This window comes from Falco peregrinus, chromosome 9 (assembly GCF_023634155.1).
Source record: "Falco peregrinus isolate bFalPer1 chromosome 9, bFalPer1.pri, whole genome shotgun sequence".
Lineage (NCBI taxonomy): Eukaryota > Metazoa > Chordata > Aves > Falconiformes > Falconidae > Falco > Falco peregrinus.
This window is the reverse complement of record NC_073729.1, coordinates 31,033,284-31,050,919: the sequence shown is the minus strand read 5'-3', so window position 1 is coordinate 31,050,919 and position 17,636 is coordinate 31,033,284. Positions and strand designations below refer to the sequence as shown.

The following is a 17,636-nucleotide window of genomic DNA, read 5'->3' as shown; positions in this document are numbered from 1 at the left end:
TACAAGAATGATGCAAAATCAGGAAATCAGTTTTGTTCATCTTGTAGTTTTGATCTATGTACCTTTTGATTTTTAAAATCCACCTGCTCATCTTTCCAAGTTTTGCATCTCATTTCATATTGTCAGCGCCCCCCCCCCCCCGAAATACAGAGGGAGACGATATCATTCTGCGGGTGCTTGCTTTCTTTTTCACACTTTTGTCTACTTCTGAACCTCCAATCCTATATCCACATTTTCCCAGCATATCAGTTCTGCTGTATCCCATCACATGCTCCTCCTCCCACAGCTCTTTGTCTTGTTCAGGTTCTTTAGTCCTCTTCACAGCAAATGTTGCAATGAGGATGAACAAAAGAAGTGATCCCAGAAAACCTCAGAGGTAGGGAAGGGGAGAGGTGAAATTGCCCCAGATTCTGTTTTCCCTTTCTATTTTTGTAAATTCCCTAATGGATGAAAAAGATCTCAGTCTGCCTGCCCTTCCCAATAAGCTGAGACTTTACCCCCAGGTAGGTCTGATATACTCCAGAGGGCACAAGCTTCTAACATGACAAGGTCTGACTAGGTCCAGCCAAACCCTGCCACTCACAAAACAAGAAAGTAAATCATAAGCGTTTATAGCAGTGCTGTCATTCCCTGTACTAGAACTCTGTGAATCATAAATTCCATTGCTGGAATCACAAACTGCTATTTATATTCCAGGTACTGAACATATAGAGCAACTTCAGAAATTTCAGTATCAGTTTCTAGCAGCACAAATAAGTAACGCTTACAAGAATAAAAATTAAATAAACAATGTTAAAAATAATTTGCAACACACTCTGTGCTAACTGACAAACTCCCATATTTAATTCACTAAGGAATGCAACCAGATGAAGAATTAAGACATAGTACATACATGACTCAAAGCTGGTGGAAACAAATCAGTCAAATGAATACTTGCCAGTAGTATTCACCCAACTCTCAGCCAGATAACTCATGATTTTGTTCTTAGTTCTGCAATATTTTAGTGTTTTTCTAAATGTGGTGACCCAGAAATGTCCAGCCGTAAGCTGGACATAAGTTACTTCTAACAATTCGGACTCAAGACATGGAAGCAATCCTGCACAAATCTGTTCAGTATGTGACATAATCAGCAAAGCATGGTTGTTTGTGCCAAGATGATGCATATTTTGCCTATCTTCAGCCATTCTCACAAACCATATTAAAATCCTTTGTAAGCCAGACGGCTAGTGAGCGACAGATTGGCTGCTTCTGTCATATAAATGTGGAAACCAACAGATACCCTCACATGTCCTTTAAAAAATCTAGTCCTCATGAATGAAAGGTAATACTTTAAGTCAATCTTAAAACTCCAATTGCAGGTAAAGAACAAAAATCTATTATTGCTATCATTAAAATATCTTAAGATTTTGAATCCAATCAAAATACGGCGAGCTGGGCTCTTCCAATTGGAGAAGGGGCTGGCTCACTGTATTTAATCCCTACAGTTGGCTATACCACTCATGGTGCAAGAACAAGTCTTGACAGACGTCTCTCAGCTCCCCTGGCTGTTTTGCTCTCCATGCTACCAGCAGGTCTAGGCATGGGTTGTTTTTTTGTGTACAAAGGGTGGTATTGATGGAAACAAACAGTTGAGGCTTGTGGGACAAGTTCTTCAGGTGGCTTATGGGAAGGTGCTTGGGATTTTCCCTGTTCCTCTTCCTCCTCGTTGTTAGAGCTGACTCCCTCTATCCTCAGCAGAATTTACGTTAGAGTCAATCCATACCAGAAATGCTAATACTATGCCTATGGGAATTCAGAGGTGGCTTGTGAGACTTACTATTAGATCTTTATCAAAACATGGCTGATTTAGCAATCTGAAGTCAGATGCTCACTAAATAGGGTTTTCTTTTTCACCTTGTTAGGATTTCTCTCATTGTAATTCTTTTAGCTGTAATTTCCTCAGATATCATCAATACTCTTCTTCACAAAACTTTTTGCATTATGCATTATTCACACCTTTAAATTGTTTTGCTATAAATTCCAACCTGAAATTTTATTAGTTTACATTCACATGACTCAAAGACTGAGAGGGCTATCCCTATTCTCGTCTGCCCCCTCAGATATCATGGGTCATTCAATATTACCTCCTTAACCATGTTTCAGGTCTCTCAGAAGTGTATCCAGTATTCACCAGCAGACAAGTCATGGAGAACCTTTCTCTGTGTTTGACAGTTTGTTCCAATGGTTTCAATAGTCACTGCTAAAAATAGATGTTTTTCTTATATCTGAATGGCTGTTTTAATCTCGTACTCAGTTTTTGTTATGCTTTACTTCATAACTTAAATATTCTACTACTTACTCTTTTTTCCCCCCTCCAAATTATATATGGGAAACTATTCACTCCTTAGTCTCTCTCTCTTTGTTGGGTTTTTTTTTGCCCATGAATAATTTCTGTAGCAGTTTTCTAAAACCTTCTTACAACAGCAACAACTTTTCCAATTATGAATACCAGAGCTAATGGTATATTCCATTCCCAGACACATACATTTCTTTTGTACCGTGTTTGGAATCTAGGGGAGTAATATATTACAAAGCAACTGAGGCAGGTGTACAGCCGTCAGCCAACATTTGAATATCAGCCTTTATGCTGAATCTCCCAAGTAGCGTGGTGCAGTAGGATAATCCACATGTCATCACATCTGTTCCAGTTGATTACACACCATATGCACTTTGCCTTAATGTCCACCATGACTGTAGTTACAGCTCTTGTATAAAATGTTTCCATACTTAAACACAGAGAAGTTCAGAAAGCAGTGGCAGCAGAAATTTTACTGGTGTGACCAAGGAAAAATCTGTAAATGCTTAAAGTGTGTGTAGGAATATCTGAAGGACACACAGAGATCAGCTCTTTGACCCCATAAATTAGGTGACGTTTGATACGCCAATAGAAGCATTTTTAAAAGACATAGCCCTTACATCATACATAGATTTAAACATGTCAAAACGATTTTGTAACTGTTACATGATCCTATAAGGTCTTTCATATCACCAGAATCACAACAATTTTCAGTTATGAAATGATTCTTAATCATACAAATATAGTTCTTTGGTGATAAGGTTTATTCACTGAGAGTTACTTTGCAGTTTTAGTCTGACATCATATATTCCAGACCTAAGAGACAATAGACCATGCCTTTTTTCTTTTCTTTTTTTAATGTGGATAGAGATGTCTAAGGTCAGGTCCTCTAAGGAGAATTTGGCCTTTAATGTTTTTTATTTCAGACTCTGACTCCAATTATAGTTGCAGTTCCACCCAACTTGAATATTTTTTTGTAAACAAAAGTTATGGGCTAAATTAATTTCTGGTTTGAATCACTGGACATGTATTGGGATAAATTTGGCTCAGTGAAATAATGACAGCAAAAAAGCTGAGCTACATGATTTTCTATGCTAAATACAAAGACTGGATCTAACTGTTTCTCTCAATCCTTTTTCTAGAAACATGAAAGCAATCCTTTTTTCTAGAAATGTGAAAATAAGGAAATGAACAAAAGGACCTGCCTGGCAGGAGAAATAAAGCTCTATCAGAGATGTCACATGCTGACTGTTAGATGATTTTCATATTCTTCATATCTGTTTTTACTCTTTGAAATACATGTAAAGCATTGCTGTCTCTATCTTCATTCAGAGCAGATTATGTTAAATTACTGATATTTCTAATTAGCAATATAAATAATTAAGCAACAGTACATGACAAGAGAATTACATTTTGAGCTACTGATGACATGCATTTGGTAGCGTTGGCAGAAACACATTATTGTGAAATGGAATTTAAAGTTGAAAAAAACTCAGTGAGAAGAACTGGAGAGAGTACAGTATGTTCAATGCCAGGTAATGCTGCTGTGAGTGTGAATTTCCTGACAGCCAGTCACAAAGTCTCTGCTTACACCAAGCAGGAGCATGCTGCTGTATAATACTGTACAATCTGCTGAGCACACAACTGTGCTACAGGCATATGGTGTTCACGTAATAGGAACGAGCAGTCAGGGACAAATCCTGAGCACATTTAGCCCTTTCTAGAGGAAGCAAGACATGATCATTTATGAGGCTATCACATGTCTACTGGAAGCAAAGTGACAGATGACACAAACCAATTTGTGATGATTTTGTGGTTGTAAAGTCTGAGAGGAGGAAGATGTTTGGAGAATTTAGGAATTATTCTATCTCACTAGCAGTGAGTATAGGCAGTTAAGAGCCATAGGATGCTACTAAAATCTTAAGAAGAAAGCAATCTTTTTATGATGATTGATGATCATTAGGACCAGAAGGGCTGTCCATGCCATTTAGTCCAACTCCCTGCCTCTGGAGGCAACCATGCCATGTAACCCTGTTCATATACTTATCAAACTCCACCTTAAAATCACTGAAGCTCTCTGCTTTCCCTGTTTTTATCAACAGTAGTTTCTGTTTTCATCTGGCCAATAGTCACACACTTTCTTGAATTTCACATCTAAATTCATTTCTATCAAAAAATATTCATTGTTCTTAAGCTAGTTTTTCTTCCTCCTTTCCTAGTGTTTATTCCCTGAAGCACTGAAAACAAGAATCATCTGCCCCAACCTCAACTTTGCTAGACGAAGGACCTTTTTTTAGACATCTTTTGTAATTCAGGTGCTTTATTCCCCAGCTCACCCTTCCTCTGCACTTCATCATCCTCTGTGCAGGGGCAACCAGAAGCATAAAAGGCATTTCATATGTGGTTTTGTTAATCTGCTTCACAATACTTTTAATATGTTATTATATCCACTGAAAATAATTTTCCTGGCACATCACAAAACTGTTTGCTGTTTTCATAGTCAGAAATTGTCAGATGGATATATATCCCCCACCAAAAACCTGATATTTTGAACTGGGAAACTAGTTGTTGACCTGCTTTTATCCTATAAATGTGAATCAATGCATTCCCACTCAGTACAAAATAACTTACTACAATTCTTCTTTAATACAGATTAAATTTAAAATACAATCCCTATTGATTCACCTTACTTGGGAAAAATAGATTCGTTATGAATTCCAAGAACAACTGGGTCATAATGCTGTTTGCAGCACTTCCTCTTCAATCTACATCTGAGAAATTAATATCCCCAATTACAATAAAATACAAAAATCCACAGTGCAAAATTCACACTCTCCACATTTATCTGATCCCTTTATTTGCATCCCCTGCATTAGATCTGGCTATCCCAAATTGTGATTTGAATCTTTACAGAGCCATACCACATCCCCTCCATGTTCCTCTATTGCAGCTTTTGTGTAGAGTTACTTCGTTTTAGAAACATGCTGTTTTGGGGTGACAAGCAAGTGGCCACTAGACAGGTTGTAAGCACTGTACATACATATAGATTGCTCTTTTGTTGCCTGCTCAGACCCATACAATGAATTCCTGTTTAGAGTATGGTCACAGACTAAGATGAAGGAAAACTAATGGATATGGGCAGATGAGAGAGACATGTTTTCCTTTAAGTAAATACTGCAACGGTTTCTTGTCATAGTGTTAAAGTTGTACTATATCCAAGGGTAACTGGATATACTGGCTGCACTGTGGGTCACTATGAGATCTGTAGCGGGGCATTACCACACAGACAATGCTTGGCCCCAAAGAGCTCAAAATCTTGAAGAGTGCATGAAATCTGAGAGAGACGCAGAACAACTGTTTCAGAAAGTTCTGTTCTGTCTTAAGCCACAAGGCCACATTGTAAATAAACAGTGAGGACAAGTCAAGGCCATCATTACATGAGTAAAAGTGTATAGAACTGGGTATTTCTACTCATGACCTTACATAACACCACCACCCAAAAAAAAAAAAAAAGCCTTGTAAAAAACAACAGAGCAAGCATTGCAGCTACTAGTCAGCAGGGCAGTGGACTATTATCCACTTTATGGTAGTTCTGCTTTTAATCAACGAAAGTCTTATGAATGCTGGCTACAATGTTATTCCACTCCCAAAACTGCCATGTATGTTGATCCTCTAAACTGTGGTCAGAAAATGCTACAACACTGTCCGGCCCCCTTGGACCATGAGGGATGAGTCAGCAAAGGAGGGTGTCTGCAAGATGCTACATTGCATTTTGTGCCTTCCTCTGCTATGAAAACATCTCTGAGGTTTTCAAAAGAGCAGGAAAAGCTTAATTAATCTATTCTCTGTACTGGTCTGAAAAGCAGGCCAGAGAGATTAGTCAAGGGTCTGCCACAGATCTGCAGAATGCTCTGTGTCAGGGTTCCCGCTGAGGAAAAGCAGCCTCATGGCAATCTGTATACCAGCTATGCCCCAAAACCATGGTAAACAACAGCAACGTGACTATTCAAAGACAGTGACATGATTTATGGCATTCAGTACTGTCATACGGCATATTTACACGGCACATACAGTATCACATCATGCTATCAAACCATTTCAGTACTTTTCAGTGAAAAAGAAAATTATGTTATTTCCTTATATTAAGTGAAAGAAAAGCTCAGGAACTGCCTAAAGCTGAGTATTTCACAAACAAGCACATCTGACACAAACACCTTCAGGTATCCAGTACTTTCCAAATTTGTACTTGCATCTTTTCCAAATAATCTCTTCCACTGAACGTGCAAAAACTTCTGCAACGCACAGGGATAAAAGTAAAGCAGCAAACACTTCAGACAAAGAGATTTGTTCCTTTTTCTTGATTACCAGTTTAAAGGGAGAAAAAATAGGCCAGGAATGAGATTAGCATGGAGGAAAGGAGTTCATAAAACCCACTGTAAATCTCTGGTTGCACTGGAGAATTCTGGTTGCTTTCAAGTGAGAAGGGACTCAGAAACATCGTACTGTTTGTATTTTGGAAAGACACAGTCAGTCACTGCTGTCATCCAGACTACACGGATAACCTCAGCTGTTCACGGCAAGTTCTGGTTCCAGACTCACTGCAAGCTAGGCTTAGAAGAAAGTTCAAAAAATCATCTAGTAAAGTGTTAAGATGGGACTGCTTTCACATTTACTATCATATTGAGAGAGGCTGCAGAGACAAGCTTATTCCAGCTGCTGAGGTGCTTGACATTGAGCCTGATTACCATTACTATACCACAGTATTCTCTGTAAGATGTTTCTCTTTGCTTTGCCCTGCCCCCCCCTTCCCACTTCCAACAAATTTCTTCTTTTTCACAGAGAACACATTATCACAGGTTTCCAAGTGTTAATGATTTACATTAAATAAACAAGAGCATGTCACTGAAAACCTTATCAAAAGACCTAAAAAATGCCATGCACATGTCAGATTGTTGCGTGATTTGGAGAATGAAAGATTTGCTTGAACGTTTCGGGCTTTTGGCATCAACTGTGACCTCAGATAGATGTCCCATCCAGCTGTCAGATTACAGCAATGTTGTATGACACACAGTCTTCTGGAACAAGATACAAGCCTTGACATTTGGCATACTGCTAACCTTAGCAGCCCTTGCCCAGTTTAAGAAGTGGCCTAGGGAGTGCACTTCATTCTATTATAGCCAACTGATTACTAAATCTCATTTCCAGAACCAAATAAAAAGGAAAGTTTCGTTTTCAAATCATTATCACAATGGTTTTTAAACAAGTTTCACTTAGCTTTTACATTGATCATCCTGATTAAACTAATGTTAAGGACCTTTGCAGACGGTCTGAAGCTAAGTATAACAGGAATCTGAATCTAATCCTCAGATCAAGATACTCACAAGCTTCAGTGACATTTCATTAGAACTCAGATATATGTGAGGTTTAAATCTTCTGTCTTCCTTAATGTTCTCTGTCAACAGGTAGATTGAAACTAATGTTAACAAAACTGATTCAGCTGTGATTTTGCATGTCTACTATAACTATAAATGTTTTTCTCCATTTTATTTGGGGTTTCAGTGATATGATGATAATACAAATCATATGGAATAGATCTATACGGACATATATAGAAATATAAGGAAAACTCTTAAGTTTCCATAGTTTCTACTTTCATTCCACGCTTCAAAGGTAAGACATTTGTCAAATAGCTTCATAAGTTTATGGTCAATTTGAGTTGTTTCTTAATTGGATTCTGCTCTAATGTTCAGGCAAAACAGGTATAATGAATCTGTGGCTTCCTTTGGTACTATCGACTGCTTGCCAGCCCACAAAACTCACAAGCCAACAAATGTCATTTATTTACCTAAGAGGTGACCTCCAGAGAGTAACATCAACACCTTGTGCACATTCACGTAGCTAGATTATGGTGAAATTACATCTTTGTGGTAATCTTTCGTGGAAGCCAACTCCTAGTATCACAAGCCTACACTGTTCCTCGCCAGTACAAGGTTCCTGTGTTGATGCTGATGATTTCAGATTTTATCCCATGTAAACATTTGGCTTCTGAACTGATGCAGTCTCAAGATTCACAATTTTACATCAAAACAATGCAAAATTGAAAGGTTTCTCTATGGGTTTTACATGGCTTCACTATTTTGTTGTATTCTTTTCAGGTTTTCATAAAGAATCCTTAACTCCAGTATATGAAAATGCAGCCAGATAAGCAGCTGGAAGTCAGTATTAGCTGTCACAAATTAAGTAAACAGAAATATTTGTAAACACATGCAAGCAGTCTTGAAAATCCAGCTCACATCATCCGTATATCTCATATATCAGTCTGTCTTGGATAATGAAATAAACACTGTTTGAAAAGTCAGTTAGCCAATCTACCAACAAGAACAAACCAAACAAACAAAAACCCCCACACAGAGAGCAAAAGACAGCTAAAAAGTTTTAATTTGACAGGAGTAGCAATCCATTTAATTTGCTTGCCTTTCCAGTTTTACCTTGTTTTAAGTTGCTTTGTCATTTTTCGTTCCATCCCCAAATATATTAATGTTAAATAACACTATGCACTTCTAGCCAGTTGTGAAGTACTTGCAAATAAGCTTTTGCTATTGAGTGTCCAAAGCCAAGAATAATAATCTCTGAACCTTACTGAATTAATTTATACTCTATTTGTTTATAAAATCTGAAGAATTTGTATTTTCCCAAAGCAGGTATCCTGGCTTGCTCTGCTAGCTTTGTGCATATGCTGCCCTTTGATTACTGGGTGTAAGGCACACAGAATTCCCTGTGTCTGGTCACTTTCTAAAGAACAGGAAGTCCACATTCACCAAGACATTTTTGATGGTATCATTTTTATCACTAATAGGATGAGGAGTAACCATGAAAACAGACTAATTATTGGGAAGATCATTTCCTTCAATAACTTATCACAGAGCCTGTAAATGAGGTATACACTGTAGGTACAGTATTGCTGTCCTCTAAGACTGGTACAGCTGAGTATCACTCAAACCTGGAAGGTCACACACATTGCAGGATGAAAGGTTCCTTTAGTATACAGAAATAAACCATCAAGTGAATGTAGCTGGCAACTGAACTGGGTGACTAAAGCTTGATTCATTGCGTATGTGATATGGATTAATGCACACAAACAGAAAATGAGAGTTTGACTTCCTGGTCAGCTGTGACTGCCTTTATTTTTCAGTCTTGCTGTAACACTTGAAAAAGGTACAGGTCAGAGGTGGATCAGAACCTTCTACCCATTTTTGCACAGGACAAGATGTAATACATTACATCAGTCTGCACAACTAGACTGCAGCTAGAGGAACCTCTTCTAGGTGTTTCTAAGCATATTAGCAGGTCAAAAGAGCATACTGCAGTTACTTAACCTGATCTACTACGTAAAACAAGTTACTGGATTTCTTTCAGTTAATTCCTCCATCAGTAACTGCAGCTGAGGTTGAATAGATCTATTTTAGAAAAATATTTCTAGAATTGTGTAGATAAAAAAATCTAATAAAATGTCTGTTGGTTTTTTTTAACTGTTAAAAATGTTTCTTATTGCTCATTGAATGTCTGACTTCAGATCCCAATATTGATTCATAATGTGTATCGTACCTTACAGTGAGAGGCCCTAAATCAGATCTGATCTGGTTTGGGATATATGAAAGAAATAAAGTTCTTTTAATTTCTCCTTTAGGACACTTTAGTCCTTTTCTTAGCTCTTTCTGAATTTTCTGAGTTTTTTCAAGCCAGTGCTAGAATAAGAATGCTGATTTTATAATATGAACACCTTTAGCCTCTAGGAAGATAAATGAGACCAACTGTCTCATTCCTGTAGGCTACAAAGTAGCTGTTCAGTGTAGACTACTGTTTAGGTAATAACTGCCAGTTGGATTAGAACTCATAAGCTATATACAAAAAATCTGTCTAGTTCATTATCAAGACTACCGAGCCTGTTATTCTCCAGCAGACATTTTACATTTAGTCCATGAAAATCTTTTCCTTCCTAAAATTCACTTCGGAAAATTCTTATTTATGAACGGAAACAACTGAAATTGGAATAGACAAATATGCAAGCTGACCACAAAACTGTCTTTACTTAAGAAAATGGTTGAACTCCAAATCCAGGGCATACTCCTTGCATCTGAGACAGACAAGAAAAACAATTTTAAAGCCACATGCTTGTTACAGCAGATAGATACTTCACTAGAAAGAGCAATCTAGTGGTTCCTTCCTTTGTTCTAATTTCAAACCAGAGCAACACTAAAAAAACCCACCTGCTATGTAGTTCCTCCACTGAGGTCATTATGACAGCCTGTACCTAGTTTCTGACTTAAAAGGATGTCACACGTACTCCCTAGTGAACAGGAAACTGCGTGAATGCTTCTTGTGGTTTTGAGTTTCAGATCACACTATTGGTAATATAGCAAAGACATGTTACCTTTACATTATTTGGTTGGTTTTTTTCCAGTCAATGTCCTATTTTCTATAACAGGGCAACTAAACAGTTTTACAGAATTTCTGCACTGCAGTCAGAGACACAATTACAACATGAGTTAGCAATAGCAATGGGAAAGTAGAGGCATGAAATTCAATACAACTTATTATTTGCATACATCCACCATGTTCCTAATGTGCTTAGACAATCTTTTGTAAAGTTTACACTGCCATTCCATCATTGCTATTGTTTAAAGGTAGCTTAACCATGCCTGTACATGTTGCATTCGTGCCTCTGATTTAGTGTAGACATACCCTCAGGGCTTGTTTGAATTAGGATCTCAGTCATGATTATAGCTGAGTAAAGTCCAAGCACCTAGTGTAGACGTGACCTAAAATCATGCTGTGCTGGCTTGAATTGCTGCAGTTATCCTGATACAGCTCTACCCGCTTGTAAAATTTGGATCCAGTAACAGAGCATATTGGACTTAGTGACTGCTAAAACCCTTTGCAATGTGGCCTGAGCAGAGACAAAGATTAGGCCAGCTAAACATGAGCGGTTACAGTGGGAGTTTAGTTTGAATAACAACCACCATCTCAATGCTGACAAACTGACTGCTTGGATGTTTTTTCTAGGAATAACTGCGAGCAATATATTTGGCACCAGATTACTACACAGCATTTTCTCATTTTCAGAATAAAATTTCAGAAGTACATCACCATCACATCCTTCCCTCTTTGCTCATAATTCAATGAAAGAACACTCACTAGTCCTGCCACGTACAGCTCATTAACTTTGTCATTTATGGTGCCTTCACAAGCCATGGCACATGTTCAAATTCCCTGCAACACGTAAAGCAATTCTCCCTCTAGAGTGGCAGCCTCCAATAGAGAAGAAAACACGGAGTATGGGGGTCTGGCAGTGCTCCACATGAAGAATGCACACAATTAAGGATGGACACAACTCAGAACTAGATCTGTAGACAGCAAACTTAGAACACATATCCTACTTGAACAGAGGTTTTTGGCAAATAACTAAGAAAAAGCCAAATCAGTTTAAAAGAAGAAGAAAAAAACCCAAACAACTAAGAAAACCACCAGTTAAGCACAGTTAGTAACTTCCTAACTTTTATAGTCATATTCTGAAGCTTTCATGAAGCTGAGAACTGCAGCATTCTCTATCCCCATAGTTCATTTTTCTGCAATAAGACCCCACTCCTATATTATATGTTATTGCTACCTTCTTAAATCCCATATTCCTACCTCTCCAATTCCTTACTCCCTATGTCTGAAGACCATTCCCTTCCCACAAAGAAAGCTGGAATTCTCAGGCTGTGAATCACATTGTATCTGAGGACCACCACTTCCTTTACAAGCTAGTTAAGGCACCTCAACTAACATGCAGTGAAGTTTTTCCCATGTCCGTAAATTTCATTTCACCATATTGCTGCAGTTAGCTTCTGAATTCTGGACAGGACCTTTTCAACTCTAAGTCAAGCATGCAAGATGAACCCACCTCTAGTATTCAAGCCTTCATAGTCCTGGTCCCACAATTGTCTGCACATTTAGGACAGTAAGTCAGGATACCCTAAATACCCCTTCACAGTTATACTATCAAATGAAGTTCCCTTCCTCATTATATGAACTTGTGTACCACTGTCACCCTGAAATAATTAGGAATTGAACCCCTACAGAAATTCACTGAACATAGTGTTTGGCCACAGGGTGTCCGGCCATATCTAGGTACTAATATCTCAGGTAAAGGTACTGATATTAGAGCTACCATGGTTTTGCCTTTCTTGGTGATCTTTGATATCTCTGTGTCAGAATAAACCAGTCTAAAGAAAAGACACTGATTCATCATTTCAGTAAAAATGTAAATTGATATGAGTCTTCAGCAGAATCTCACACTTCTATAAATTTTAGACATATCATCTTTCACTCTCTAATCCTGAGTACAGTAACCATGAGGCTGCGCTTCCATGCACATGCAGCCCTCTTTTCTCTCCAGTCCTCAGCCACTCATTCTTCTACACATCCTACATGTCAGAATGCAATCATCTTTTTGACTGAGTCGTGAACAGGAATGGCAAACTGATCCAGCTTTAAGAAACGCTTTTTGCAGTATTTTATTTAAGCTGGATCACTTTCTCTGATCTGATTCAAAATTCAGTATTGCATGCATCTGTGATGGCACGAGTGATAAAGTGATCTATGCTGTGCACGGACATGCAGAAGGCTGGGGCTGCAGACAAATATCCAAGACTGCTAGCAAAGACTCAATCTCACGCAACCACATCCTTACTGTATTTGTGGCCAGAAAAGCAGGATAAACCCATGTTTTGCACCAACCACCCTAGCTCAGTCCATGGTTAGACCTTTGGCAGTAACGCTCCTTCAGAATTTGCCACCCCTTCCTGTCTTGCTCCCAGCTGCTTATTTCTCACTTTGTGCTTCCCTGTCTGTGCTAGCACAAGCTGCTTTTGCTCTGAACAGGTCAAAGAAGAAACAAGCAATGAAGCAGTTACTGATCAGGGGCACCATTCCCTGATGTGACTCTTGCAGTGGTTGGGGACAACAGAAGGGTGAGAACAAGTGACCAGGACATGGAAAACGAATAGACAACAGTGCTTTCTGAAGCTAACAGCGCTGCCAAAACATTGTTCACAGTCACTGTATCTCCAGAGTAATGAGAGAGCAAAAAGCAACTGAGGACAAGTTTTCAGGAGCAGCTGAGGATCATAGTCATTACAGAAAGAACTCTCTACAACAGACAGTATAGCTGATTTTACATCACAGACTTCTTGATCCTCCTTACAGGTGGCAGAGCAATAAAAGTACGCCAGGGGTAGAATGAAGCATAAACCAGCTTCCCGGAACATAACACTGTTTAATATACAATCTTTACACAAAGGTCTCCAGCAAACTACTACAAGTTACATCCAGGACTGTTCTGAATTCTGAGTTTCAGGGAATTGAAATGGAGGTTAAATCACCCCTACCTGCCAGTTGCAAACTCAGCATAACCGAGGATATAGCCCCTTGACCTCTCTCTGATTTAGTCCCAGAACACTGCTATTGCCAGCCAATGACCCTGAGCTATGTATTTAGAAGAAGAGCTGGAGCACTCTGTAGAACATTCCTATGAATCACATAACCCAAAAAGAATGTGGTTTTACAATCTTTTTTACCAGTGGGGGAAGAATTTACTGGCACCAAAACTTGAATCCAGATGTTTTCATCAGGCACGATTTTGTTTTTCTTTGCATTCAATCATGACATTGAATACTGCCTACAGTTGCATTAAATTAATGCAGTTACAAACAGAAAACATTCCTGACACATTTTCATTTACTTTGCAATATGCATTTACTTAGTTCCAGCAACACAACAATTCACTCTGGCACCATTCCAGTTTAACACTTCAAAAAGAAGTGAAATTTAGCTAATGGTATATTTACAGCAAAGTAATTTTTCCTGCATTTTCCCTTCATGTAAGCCCCACTGGTGACCACATACAGAGGCATATAGATATGCCTACACATACAAAGATTTATAAACTGAATAGCCATTTAAAACTAAAAAAAATTAATTAATTCTTGTTCCAAAATCCAGCAGCTGGCCAGACTTAAGCAGATCCGACATACCATAAAAAGTGACAGTGGGATCACCCCCACAAAGTTAAACACATATACTGTGGCCTGAAAGTTCAGTCCTGAGAGAATAAATTTCAAATTCAATTTCCAAACGGATCTGGACTAGTAAGATTCCATAGGAAATCTTCTCAGGAACCCTTACTGAAGAGGCATAAAATGACCAACTGAAAGACATTTAATGACCAACCTAAATTAATTCACAGGTGCTGGGAAAAATATATGCAAACATTTCATAATTTTTTTCAGTCAATAAAAAGTGAGGAAAAAATAATTGATATCTAAGTAAGTTTTTTCATTTGTTTTTCTCACAGAACAGCAGAAAATTGTGTTTCATTTCATGTGCTTTTAAGAAATGTAAACACAATGAGGACAGCTAACTGCACAAAGCTGCTTAATCCTCTGGAGAAAGCAAAGTTTACCCTCTCAAAACTGTATCTTAACCACAAGGTCGTATTGTATGTCGGCTCTGCATTAAGACCTTATGTGTGAAACATTAGACAGGCACTCAAAGAGAGATCAACTAAAAAATGATTTTTTATTGAAAAGCATGAAGATTAATGGGAGTTGGATATGTCATTCATTTATCTCTTGTTTTTCTATACTGCAAGTCACGAGGTGTAACAGAAGGAAGTCAGCTGAGTAGGACCATTTAACAGAAACGATTGGTATGGAGAACCGAGCAGTCACACTGAATGTCTGTCAGGAGTTTACTTAGGACTAACTCCAGTGTCTTCTCATGAACAGAATTTCCATTTACAGTTGGAGCTGCCCACCAAGCTCCTGTACATCTTCAGTTCCATTCCATCTGAAAGAATCCCAGTATATGCACTGTAAGACCAGCCCACAACACCAGCCAGACTGCAAGTGTCAACAGCTGGCAGATTCACCTCAAAAGCAGACTCTTGACCTTGTCCAAAATATCAATGTATGTGCATCCTTTTAATTTTCCAGCACAGAGAATAATTATGCAACATGAACAGAAGCTATCTAAGATCTACAAGTAAGGCAGCTGACCACATATTACATTTGGGAGCAAAGAAACTTTGGAAGAGAGCCACACACATCTGCACAACAGAATTAATTAAAATTTATATGAATTGTGGCTGTTGTTTTTCATGTGTTCTTGTCAATATTTATTTTCTATGAAAAGGTTTTTTACCAGTGGGTACTTATCCACAGATTAACTGCACCTTCTTGGACATTTTACATAAATTGTCAGGCAGCAAGATAATAGTGTGAAGATAAGTAGCATAACTGGAACAGATGGTAATGTGAGCCAATAAAGTGATGAGATAGAGAATAAATTAAAAGCAACCTTCATTTTAGAAAGCTGGTAACTTGTCCATCTTTCATTTGAATTATCCAGCTGTACTTTGAGTACGGTACGATCCCAATTTTAGATAAATTCTAAAGAAGGGAGTTATAGAGCAGGTAACTACTGCACCAATATTTTGTGGCATTCTGTAGAAGATGTAACAGGTATAAGTGCAGTATTGTTTGTACAGTGATGTCAATCTTTCTTTTCTCAAAGATCCTGGGAATGTATAAATTGTTCTGATGGCTTCCTGAAACAAGTTGCAACTAGTCTTTCATGAGGCAGAAAAAATAGGCTTTAATAAATCTAGCGTTTATGCAGAAAATAACTTCCCTATTATTCAAGTTGTACCCTGGCTGATTTCAGAACTGGTCTGTGCTTGCGCTAAATGCACTGAATGCTAATAAAAACCGTCTTGGATTAGAAATAGGACTCTTTATTCAGCATTCCAAATGGAGACATTCAGATGACTGAACAGTTCATTTAGCGCTTTGATTTTATTCAGAAACATTGTTTCCATTGCATGCATTTATGAACTGGCAAAAAACTCCATCCCAGGACTGTACAATAATGTTTTCATTGCTGTTTCATCCACGCCAGTAAAAATTATCTCATAAAGACAAATATCCACAATATATAGTACAAATGGAAGCTTCGTCATTTGGTATGTGCTCAGTTGCGTCATGGCCTACTTTCCACCATATTAGGATGCCTAATGTATTTGCCATAGTGGGCAGGGACAGCTAAGTCAATTTTCTTGAATATAGTCTAAAACTAAACTTGAATTTTGCATAAATGCAGCTTTTCAGCACTATTTTTTCTTCTTTTTTATGTTTATTGTAGTATCACTTCTGCTTGCAGACGTTGAACAACTCTGTAGACAACCTTAATGTTTCATGGTCACTTTCCAAGCAACTGATGAGGCCTATTTCTCCTCTAGAGTGGCTTCAGAGTAGCTGTTGAAGCTATACATGTAGAAATCTAGTATAAGTGAACAGAAAAGAAGTCCTCACATTTTTTAACTGCTTGTAAACTAAGGAATTTTTAACATATATAGTTTACAGCAGAAATCTTTGTTTCAAGTGACAGAAGCATTGGTAAGCTTCCACCATGACAGAAAGCAATATAGAAATAATGCTTGTTCCCCAAGGAATTTTGTAAGTCAGAATGACTTTGCTATTCATGCAAATTAAAACTGCCCTCTGGTGAGTTTGGAATCCAAAACCATCCCAGTTCATGGCTTAATGGTACAGGGAAGGACAGAAAAGTGTACACTAAAAGAGACACTGGTCGGTGCTCTGGGCATCCAATAGTCAGAAGTTAGTCTATTCATAATAAAGTAAAGGAGGTTTTGCAGAGGACAGTACAAGGCATCTTCTTTTCCAAATGACTGTAAAGCTGAGTAGATTGCTAATTCTGTGTCCAGGATAGATGCCCTCTGTAGTACAGATTACACATCCAGTAAGGATTTTAAATGTGAAGCAAAGTATGACTGAAAAAAATTGAGAAAGCAGTTGCCTAAGGATCAGGATTTGCTTTGTCTTGACTTTAGATGATCAATGCAGGCAGGGCACAAATAGCCTGGGGGAAATCAGGATTAGTTGGGTCCATATAGGAGTACAGAGGCAGTTTCCTGCACTGTCTTTACAGAGAAGGCAGACACAAGGGAAATTCATGGCTTGACAATCCCTGCATGCAGCCTACAGAACCAGTTGTACAGAATGAGTCATGTCATGAGGGCAGAAAGCTGCATTCCCAGCAGGACGTGAGAAAAGGTGACAAAATTCTGCATTTTTCCAAAAGGCAGCACGCTGCTTACCTCAGTTATATAGCCAAACTTTCCCTCTTCTCTGAAATATGTATCTCTTATCTGGCAACAATCAGCAATACTGGAACTGATCCT

General features: G+C 38.3%; 1 long non-coding RNA gene across 10 annotated transcripts in view; it reads right to left on the bottom strand.

Moving 5' to 3' along the window:
- Nucleotides 1–17,636, bottom strand: part of LOC114011706 (uncharacterized) — a 153,646-nt gene that overhangs the window by 100,620 nt on the left and 35,390 nt on the right. The window lies entirely within an intron of this gene.